Source organism: Lolium rigidum, chromosome 7 (assembly GCF_022539505.1).
Source record: "Lolium rigidum isolate FL_2022 chromosome 7, APGP_CSIRO_Lrig_0.1, whole genome shotgun sequence".
In the NCBI taxonomy this organism is placed as follows: Eukaryota; Viridiplantae; Streptophyta; class Magnoliopsida; order Poales; family Poaceae; genus Lolium; species Lolium rigidum.
Genome location: NC_061514.1, coordinates 290,478,193 through 290,488,892, shown reverse-complemented (window position 1 = coordinate 290,488,892; position 10,700 = coordinate 290,478,193).

Genomic DNA, 10,700 nt, shown 5'->3' with positions numbered 1-10,700 from the left:
GTCTCAGCAAGGAAATCGTCCATTGGACCAAGCTTGTCAAACCAAACCCAAGCTCCTTGACTTCATTTTTGTAATCCTGCTTGATTGAAACAATTTCCCGTCATAAGACCTCTGTGATTGTAACAAATTTCGTACTGGCAATGTTGCCAGTACCCTCTTGTTATAACACTTTTATTTGCACGCTCCCGATGGGAGTAAATTCCAGTGTTGAACCCATATAATCCATCATGCTTCTTAATAACCTTTTGCAGGTTTTTCCTGTGCCTTCGTTTACCGATGACTCTTCGGGTGCTATTTCTGAGAATGATCGACTCCAACGCATGAAGGATCGAATTTCTCAGAGGGAGAAGGATATGCGCAACACTTATGCTTTGGCTACTATTATCAGGAAGAAGATCGAACTGGCGGCTGACGCAGAACGCTATGCTCTTGGTGAATTACATAGAGCCACAGAAAGTTTGAACTGTAAGTGCTCTTAACTTCCTGCTCCTTATCTTTCATAAAAGGTGTCTTCTCATCTTCCTTCGTTTCTCCTTCTAGTCATAGCTTTGATCCCAGCTGAGGAAAACAAGCGTATCCACGAGCGCGTAAATGCGTTGACTCAACTATCATCTTCAGATGAGGTTTTCTGGAAGAACCAATCAAAGGCTTCCACTGTCGCGAAGTTCCAAGATCGGGTTCAACAGGTCCACCGATTCTTCGACAAGTGCTATAATGGATTGAGAATAATCTGGAAGACAATGTTCCCTTTGAACGTGGTTCCTCCCACGTTGTTGACTTTAATGTCAGAATTCAGTAATACTAGGAAGATCCGAAGCTTGATTCGAGCACAACTTATCGCAGGAGCTGAAGCAGCATTTTCCCTTGTTCTTGTACGTCATCCCTCGGCAGATTAGATGACAATTGCCAACTCTCTTGGTGACTTAGGGCCGCTTTACCCGAAGGTGGAGGTTCCTGCCGCCATTGTTATCGAAAGACTTGAAGGATCCTCAATAGCAGCCGAGCAAGTGGAGGCTCCACAGGAATAGTTCAGAAAATACCTCTGTTATGAAGAAAATGCCCCGATACTTGCTGCATCCGAATGTTCGGATGATTAAGGTCAAACTAATTTATCGGCAGGTGTATATATGTACCTCCTTTTTGGTAATGCCGTTGGCAAAATTTGAAGGAGTAAATTTTAATTACTCGTTTTACATATGTTTGTCGGTAGCAAATTATTTGAGTGATCAGCTCGTGTTGCAGGTTTTGCTAAACCTGTTGTATGTGCAACTTTGCTTTCGAACGATGCATGACTTGACAGCAGCTCCCGAATGAATCGGTGGAACTAGATCTGCCGATGACTCCGTCGCTCTTTAGTACTTCTGTAGTTTAAATTACCGGACATGGGTCGTTTTCGTACGTGTTTCATGATCCTTGCTATCTACGGCACTCTTTGAGCCATCTATAGCGAAGGATAAAAAGCAAGATTCCCATCGATTTTGCATTGTAGCACCCGTAATTTCAGGGGATTTTTAGAGTGCAATTTTTGGGCATATTTTCAATTAAACCGATGTTCGATGTAGTATACGAAAAAAAGTTCTTGATGATTTTGTTCGGATGTCCTGAATTACTGCAATACTTCAAAGAAACGAAACTTGAGTCTTCATTAATAAAACAAGCGAGAGCTAAGGGGCTAAAAGGGCCCTATTGAAAAGAGAAAAAACTAAATATAACTCTCCCCATCCTTTTAAACAAGAGGGGGGGGGGGTTCTTCTAATCTTCGAGCTTTTCCAACGTGCCAGTGGCTTTGGAAGCGTCACTAGTTTCATCATGAGTTCTTGCGACGAGTGCCGGAGTTTTGTTTTCTTCCATAATGGTCTTGCCGTCAGCTGCCGAAGGTTTTACTGTCGAAGCTTCTAGAGCAAGATCAGCCGGTTTCTTCTTCAGTTTCTTGACGCGTTCGTCTTCCTTGTTATCGAGTGCTGACGATTTTGAAGGGAAGTTGTCAGGTTCCTGCTTTAGTCCAAACTTGGCAGCAATCCTCTGAAACTCGCGATCACAATTATCTGAGCGTGAAAAACTTCCATAGACTGTGATGTTTGTTCCATTGTTCCCAGGCATCTTGAGCTTGAGGTACGCATAATGTGGCATAGCCATGAACTTGGCATAAGCTGATCTTCCGAGTATAGCGTGGTACTGTGATTCCCAGTTTACTACTTCAAACTCGATCTTTTACTTCCTGAAGTTATCGGGTTTCCCAAAGACAACGTTCAAGTAAACTTTACCAAGCGAGTACGTCGGTAAGGTGGGGAGGATCCCGTGGAAACAAGTATCTGTTTCTTCCAGCATCCTCATCGTAATTCCCATGTCTTTGATTGTGTCGAGGAATATCAGATTTATTCCGCTTCCACCATCCATGAAGACCTTGCTCATTTTAAACCCTCCAATTTGCGCTTCGACTACTAAGGCAGCGTGCCCTGGCTTTGGAATTGTCATCGGGTGATCTGCTCTGCTGAACAGAATACTCTGAGATGACCAGTCGATGTATTCAGGAATATTAGCCATGATACTTTCTGCCAGGTTGATTTCTTGGGTGAGCTTCTTCATCTCCCTTCTCGAAACACCATTCTATGAATCATACTCATTTGTCCACGTGGTGGTGGAAAAGGCTCGTTAGAGTTGTGAGGCTGGACCTGCTGAACCTGGTGCTGAGGTGGCGGTGGTGGTGGAATTGGCTGCTGCTGCTGCTGGATGAGCTTCTGAATCTCGATGAACTGTCGACAGTCTCTGAGGAGATGACTTGATTTCTTCTTGTTGTCTTTAGAGTCGATGTACGCGTGCAGGTAGCAAGGGGCGTTTATCTGCTCAGCGAAGGGTAACTCGGGGGTCCTCTGAGGCTGTGGTTTGTAGTTGCCACGGTTCCCAGAATTACTCTGATTGCCGTCCTGTCGATCGTCTTGCCTGTCGTCATACCGGTCATCTCGTCGATCAGAATATCCTGCGGCTACCAAGTTGCTGTCATCGTAACTGCGGTCTTTCCTTTTCTTACGACGATCTCTTCGACCACCCGAATCATGCCTCGGTTGATCATCGTCTTCGTCATCACTGCGCGGTCGAGGCCTTCGCACGTTGTCTTCGCCATCAGCCCAGCTGTTGGCAATTTCCATTAACTTGGTTATGGTTTTCGGCTTCTTGCGTCAAGCTCCTCTATGTAGGTTTCACGTCGAATACCATTGCTAAAGGCATCGATTGCTCTGTCGACGGAAACATCTTCGGCAGCGTTTTCAGGAGTTTAGTGAACCTCCCAATGTACGCACGCATCGACTCCTTCGGCTTCTGCTGGCAATGCCGTAATTCTTCGATCTCAACAGGCCTTTTGTATGTTGCTTGGAAGTTTTTGATGAAAGCGTCTACCAGATCATCCCATGGCTTGATGGAACCCTTCGGCAGGCCTCTCAAACAGGCCCGTGCCGAATCCTTCAGGTAAAGTTGCAAGCACTGCATTGCTGCTATCTGATTTCCTTTGTCTAGGATCACAGTCTGCAGATAATCATCTATCCAAGACCTCGGCTCCTGCTGCCTGTTGATGCGTGTAGTTGACACGTCCGTTGGGAACCCCAAGAGGAAGGTGTGATGCGCACAGCAGCAAGTTTCCCTCAGTAAGAAACCAAGGTTTAATCGAACCAGTAGGAGTCAAGAAGCATGTTGAAGGTTGATGGCGGAGGAGTGTAGTGCGGCGCAACACCAGGGATTCCGGCGCCAACGTGGAACATGCACAACACAATCACGTAACTTTGCCCCAACGTAACAGCTGAGGTTGTCAATCTCACCGGCTTGTTGTAAACAAAGGATTAGATGTATAGTGTGGATGATGATGATTGTTTGCGAAGAACAGTAAAGAACAATTGTAGTAGATTGTATTTCAGATGTAAAGAATAGGACCGGGGTCCACAGATCACTAGTGGTGTCTCTCCCATAAGATAGCAGATGTTGGGTGAACAAATTACAGTTGGGCAATTGACAAATAAAGAAGGCATAACAATGCACATACATATATCATGATGAGTACTATGAGATTTAATCGGGGCATTACGACAAAGTACATAGACCGCTATCCAAAGCATGCATCTATGCCTAAAAAGTCCACTTTCGAAGTTATCATCCGAACCCCTCCGGCATTAAGTTGTAAACAACAGACAATTGCATTAAGTATGGTGCGTAATGTAATCAACACAAATATCCTTAGACAAAGCATCGATGTTTTATCCCTAGTGGCAACAAGACATCCACAACCTTAGAACTTTCTCGTCACTCGTCCCAGCATTTAATGGAGGCATGAACCCACTATCGAGCATAAATACTCCCTCTTGGAGTCACAAGTATCAACTTGGCCAGAGCCTCTACTAGCAACGGAGAGCATGCAAGAACATAAATAACATATATGATAGATTGATAATCAACTTGACATAGTATTCAATATTCATCGGATCCCAACAAACACAACATGAAGGATTACGGATAGATGATCTTGATCATGATAGGCAGCTCACAAGATCTAACATGATAGCACAATGAGGAGAAGACAACCATCTAGCTACTGCTATGGACCCATAGTCCAGGGGTGAACTACTCACACATCGATCCGGAGGCGATCATGGCGATGAACAGTACCTCCGGGAGATGATTCCCCTCTCCGGCAGGGTGCCGGAGGCGATCTCCTGAATCCCCCGAGATGGGATTGGCGGCGGCGGCATCTCTGGAAGGTTTTCCGTATCGTGGCTCTCGGTACTGGGGCTTTCGCGACGAAGGCTTTAAGTAGGCGGAAGGGCAGGTCAGGAGGCGTCACGGGGGCCCCACACAACAGGGCCGCGCGGGCCCCCCTGTTGGCCGCGCCGCCCTATTGTGGCGGCGCCTCGTGGCCCCACTTCGTCTCTCCCTCGGACTTCTGGAAGCTTCGTGCAAAAATAGAACCCTGGGCGTTGATTTCGTCCAATTCCGAGAATATTTCCTTACTAGGATTTCTGAAACCAAAAACAGCAGAAAACTACAACTGGCTCTTCGGCATCTCGTCAATAGGTTAGTGCCGGAAAATGCATAAATATGACATATAATGTGTGTAAAACATGTGAGTATCATCATAAAAGTAGCATGGAACATAAGAAATTATAGATACGTTTGAGACGTATCAAGCATCCCCAAGCTTAGTTCCTACTCGCCCTCGAGTAGGTAAACGATAACAAAGATAATTTCTGAAGTGACATGCTATCATAATCTTGATCATACTATTGTAAAGCATATGAGATGAATGCAGCGATTCGAAGCAATGATGAAGATAATGAGTAAACAAATGAATCATATAGCAAAGACTTTTCACGAATAATACTTTCAAGACAAGCATCAATAAGACTTGCATAAGAGTTACTCATAAAGCAATAGATTCAAAGTAAAGGTATTGAAGCAACACAAAGGAAGATAAAAGTTTCAGTGGTTGCTTTCAACTTCAACATATATATCTCATGGATAATTGTCAACACAAAGTAATATAACAAGTGCAATAAGTAAACATGTAAGAATCAATGCACACAGTTGATACAAGTGTTTGCTTCTGGGATAGAAAGAATAGGCAAACTGACTCAACAATAAAGTAGAAGAATGGCCCTTCGCAGAGGGAAGCATTGATTACTATATTTGTGCTAGAGCTTTTAATTTTGAAAACAAGAAACAATTTTGTCAACGGTAGTAATAAAGCATATGTGTTATGTATAATATATCCTATAAGTTGCAAGCCTCATGCATAGTATACTAATAGTGCTCGCACCTTGTCCTAATTAGCTTGGATTAACACGGATTATCATTGCATAGCATATGTTTCAACCAAGTGTCACAAAGGGGTACCTCTATGCCGCCTGTACAAAGGTCTAAGGAGAAAGCTCGCACTGGATTTCTCGCTTTTGATTATTCTCAACTTAGACATCCATACCGGGACAACATAGACAACAGATAATGGACTCCTCTTTAATGCATAAGCATTCAACAACAATTAATATTCTCATAAGAGATTGAGGATTATTGTCCATACTGAAACTTCCACCATGAATCATGGCTTTAGTTAGTGGCCCAATGTTCTTCTCTAACAGTATGCATACTCAAACCATTTGATCATGAAAATCGCTCTTACTTCAGACAAGACGAACATGCATAGAAACTCACATGATATTCAACAAAGGTAAAGTTGATGGCGTCCCCAGAAACATGGTTACCGCTCAACAAGCAACTTATTAAGAAATAAGACACATAAGTACATATTCTTCACCACATTTTTAAGCTATTTTTCCCATGAGCTATATATTGCAAAGACAAAGAATAGAAATTTTAAAGGTAGCACTCAAGTAATTTACTTTGGAATGGCGGAGAAATACCATGTGGTAGGTAGGTATGGTGGACACAAATGGCATGGTTATTGGCTCAAGGATTTGGATGCACGAGAAGAATTCCTCTCAATACAAGGCTAGGCTAGCAAGGTTGTTTGAAGCAAACTCAAGTATAAAAGGTGCAGCAAAGCTCACATATGAACATATTGTAACTATTATAAGACTTTACATTGTCTCCTTGTTGTTCAAACACCTCAACCAGAAAATATCTAGACTCTAGAGACCAATCATGCAAACAAAATTTTAACAAGCTCTATGTAGTTATTCATTAATGGGTATAAGGTACACGATGCAAGAGCTTAAACATGATCTATATGAGCACAACAATTGCCAAGTATCACATTATTCAAGACATTAAACCATTTACCACATGCGGCATTTTCCGTTTCCAACCATGTAACAATGAATGAAGTAGTTCAAATTTCGCAATGAACATTAAAGATAAAGCTAAGAACATATTTGTTCATACGAAACAACGGAGCGTGTCTCTCTCCCAAACAAAGAATGCTAGGATCCGATTTATTCAAACAAAAACAAAAACAAAAACAAACAGACGCTCCAAGTAAAGCACATAAGATGTGACGGAATAAAAATATAGTTTCACTAGAGGAACCTCGATAAGTTGTCGATGAAGAAGGGATGCCTTGGGCATCCCCAAGCTTAGACGCTTGAGTCTTCTTAAAATATGCAGGGATGAACCACGGGGGCATCCCCAAGCTTTGACTTTTCACTCTTCTTGATCATATTGTATCATCCTCCTCTTTTGACCCTTGAAAACTTCCTCCACACCAAACTCGAAACAAACTCATTAGAGGGTCAGTGCATAATTCATATATTCAGAGGTGACATAATCATTCTTAACACTTCTGGACATTTCACAAATCTACAGAAAGTTAATGGAACAAAGAAACCCATCAAACATAGCAAAACAGGCAATGCGAAATAAAAGGCAGAATCTGTCAAAACAGAACAGTTCGTAAAGACGAATTTTAAAGTGGCACCAGACTTGCTCAGATGAAAATTCCCAAATTGAGTGAAAGTTGCGTACATATCTGAGGATTACGCACGTAAATTGGCAGATGTTTTTGATTTTTCTACAGAGACTACTGCTCAAATTCGTGACAGCAAGAAATTTGTTCCTGCGCAGTAATCCAAATCTAGTATTGGCTTTACTATCAAAGACTTTACTTGGCATAACAATGCAATAAAATAAAGATAAGGAGAGGTTGCTACAGTAGTAAACAACTTCCAAGACTCAAATATAAAATAAAGTGCAGAAGTAAAATAATGGGTTGTCTCCCATAAGCGTTTTTCTTTAACGCCTTTCAGCTAGGCGCAGAAAGTGTGTATCAAGTATTATCAAGAGACGAAGCATCAACATAGGTGTTAGGAGTTTTTTCAACTATGCATTTTATCTTATCTATGTGAGTTTCAGAGGCTCCCTTTTCATTATTCTTAGGTTTGCTATCCTCGTCAAACAAATTTTCAGGGACAAGCCAACCATAGTTATTTTCTAGAGCGTCATTCATTCCTAGGAGCTTACAAGGTATTGTTGTCTTAATCTCCCCACCATCATTAATATTATTAGTGTACCTTACTCTCTCCATGTCCATCTTTTCAAGGATACTAGCAAAATTGGTATAAGAGCCAAGCATCTTACATTTAATAAAGACCTTTCTAGCCTCTCTTGCTACACCACCAAATTCTTTAAGAAGGGTTTCTAAAGCAAAATATTTCTTTTCCCCTTCTTCCATATCACCGAGTGTGAGAAACATGTGTTGGATTATAGGAATGAGATTAACAAATTTAGTTTCCAACATGCGAACTAAAGAAGCAGCAGCAATTTCATAAGTAGGAGCAAGTTCTACCAAGTGTCTATCTTCAAAATCTTCAGTGGTACTAACATGAGTGAAAAATTCTTCTATATTATCTCTCCCAATTATAGACCCTCGTCCTACCGGTATGTCTTTCAGAGTGAACTTAGGAGGAAACATGATGAAATAAACTAAAGGTAAATAAAGTAAATGCAAGTAACTAATTTTTTGTGTGTTTTTGATATAGAGAACAAGACAGTAAATAAAGTTAAGCTAGCAACTAATTTTTTTGTGTTTTTAATATAAGAGGAAACAAAGCAGTAAATAAAGTAAAGTAAAGAAAGACAAAAACAAAGTAAAGAGATTGGAAGTGGAGACTCCCCTTGCAGCGTGTCTTGATCTCCCCGGCAACGGCGCCAGAAATTTGCTTGATGCGTGTAGTTGACACGTCCGTTGGGAACCCCAAGAGGAAGGTGTGATGCGCACAGCAGCAAGTTTCCCTCGCAAGAAACCAAGGTTTAATCGAACCAAGTAGGAGTCAAGAAGCACGTTGAAGGTTGATGGCGGAGGAGTGTAGTGCGGCGCAACACCAGGGATTTCGGCGCCAACGTGGAACATGCACAACACAATCACAGTAACTTTGCCCCAACGTAACAGTGAGGTTGTCAATCTCACCGGCTTGCTGTAAACAAAGGATTAGATGTATAGTGTGGATGATGATGATTATTTGCGAAGAACAGTAAAGAACAATTGCAGTAGATTGTATTTCAGATATAAAGAATATGACCGGGGTCCACAGATCACTAGTGGTGTCTCTCCCATAAGATAGCAGATGTTGGGTGAACAAATTACAGTTGGGCAATTGACAAATAAAGAAGGCATAACAATGCACATACATATATCATGATGAGTACTATGAGATTTAATCAGTGGCATTACGACAAAGTACATAGACCGCTATCCAAACATGCATCTATGCCTAAAAAGTCCACTTTCAGAGTTATCATCCGACCCCTCCAAGTATTCAGTTGTAAACAACAGACAATTGCATTAAGTATGGTGCGTAATGTAATCAACACAACTCTCCTTAGACAAAGCATCGATGTTTTATCCCTAGTGGCAACAACACATCCACAACCTTAGAACTTTCTCGTCACCGTCCCGCATTTAATGGAGGCATGAACCCACTATCGAGCATAAATACTCCCTCTTGGAGTCACAAGTATCAACTTGGCCGTAGCCTCTACTAGCAACGGAGAGCATGCAAGAACATAAATAACATATATAATAGATTGATAATCAACTTGACATAGTATTCAATATTCATCGGATCCCAACAAACACAACATGAAGGATTACGTATAGATGATCTTGATCATGATAGGCAGCTCACAAGATCTAACATGATAGCACAATGAGGAGAAGACAACCATCTAGCTACCGCTATGGACCCATAGTCCAGGGGTGAACTACTCACACATCGATCCGGAGGCGATCATGGCGATGAAGAGACCTCCGGGAGATGATTCCCCTCTCCGGCAGGGTGCCGGAGGCGATCTCCTGAATCCCCCGAGATGGGATTGGCAGCGGCGGCGTCTCTGGAAGGTTTTCCTTATCGTGGCTCTCGGTACTGGGGGTTTCGCGACGAAGGATTTAAGTAGGCGGAAGGGCAGGTCAGGAGGCGTCACGGGGGCCCCACACAACAGGGCCGCGCGGGCCCCCTGTTGGTCGCGAGTATCATCATAAGAGTAGGTTTGAACCTTTTAGGTGGCATTGTCTCGCGGATCTTATAACTTAAACAATCAGCTCCTCTCATCTCGCCATCGTATTCCTGGCTTTCTTCCGAGGCGTCACTATCGTACTCCTCCCTTGCGGCTCGTCGTCGCCTGGCTTTGTCGATTCTACTCTGGGTGATTTCATCTCGGGCGTCCCTTGAACGGTGCTTCGAGCCGCTGGCTTGAAGCGTGGATTTTTCCTTTCGTGGAACCAGACTGTCTCCCAGGATTGCCAGACTTTCCAGTGCACCCCGATGGGCTTGAGCCATAGAACCTTCGGGTCGTTGGTTAATGAGGTATGCCGCGAGGTTGACGGTTGCTCCTTCAACGGTTTTTGGCCTTAACATACCCGCAGTGTCTGTGGTCATGAAGGACTTGGATAGGTTTGATGTTATTTCTCTAGCATCGTCCTCCGAAAGTCGGGACAGCCTTGATCGATGCTTTCCTGCGCCTTGGCTGCTTAGGGACGCGCTTCCTCGTGAGCCCCTCCGCCGTTCACTAGATTGGTCTGCTGCTATCAGACGTCGTTCGAGGGTGGCCTGCTCGTTTTATAGTCGCTCCGGATTTTTCTCCAAAATAGAGCGATAGGCATTAAGGGTTCCAACCGAAGTTCCGGCGGGAAGTGGCGTGTTGTTGAATACAGCTGCCCGAGCTGCCGCCCATTCTTCCTCCGCGATGGTGTATTCGTTGTTGTTGTTACT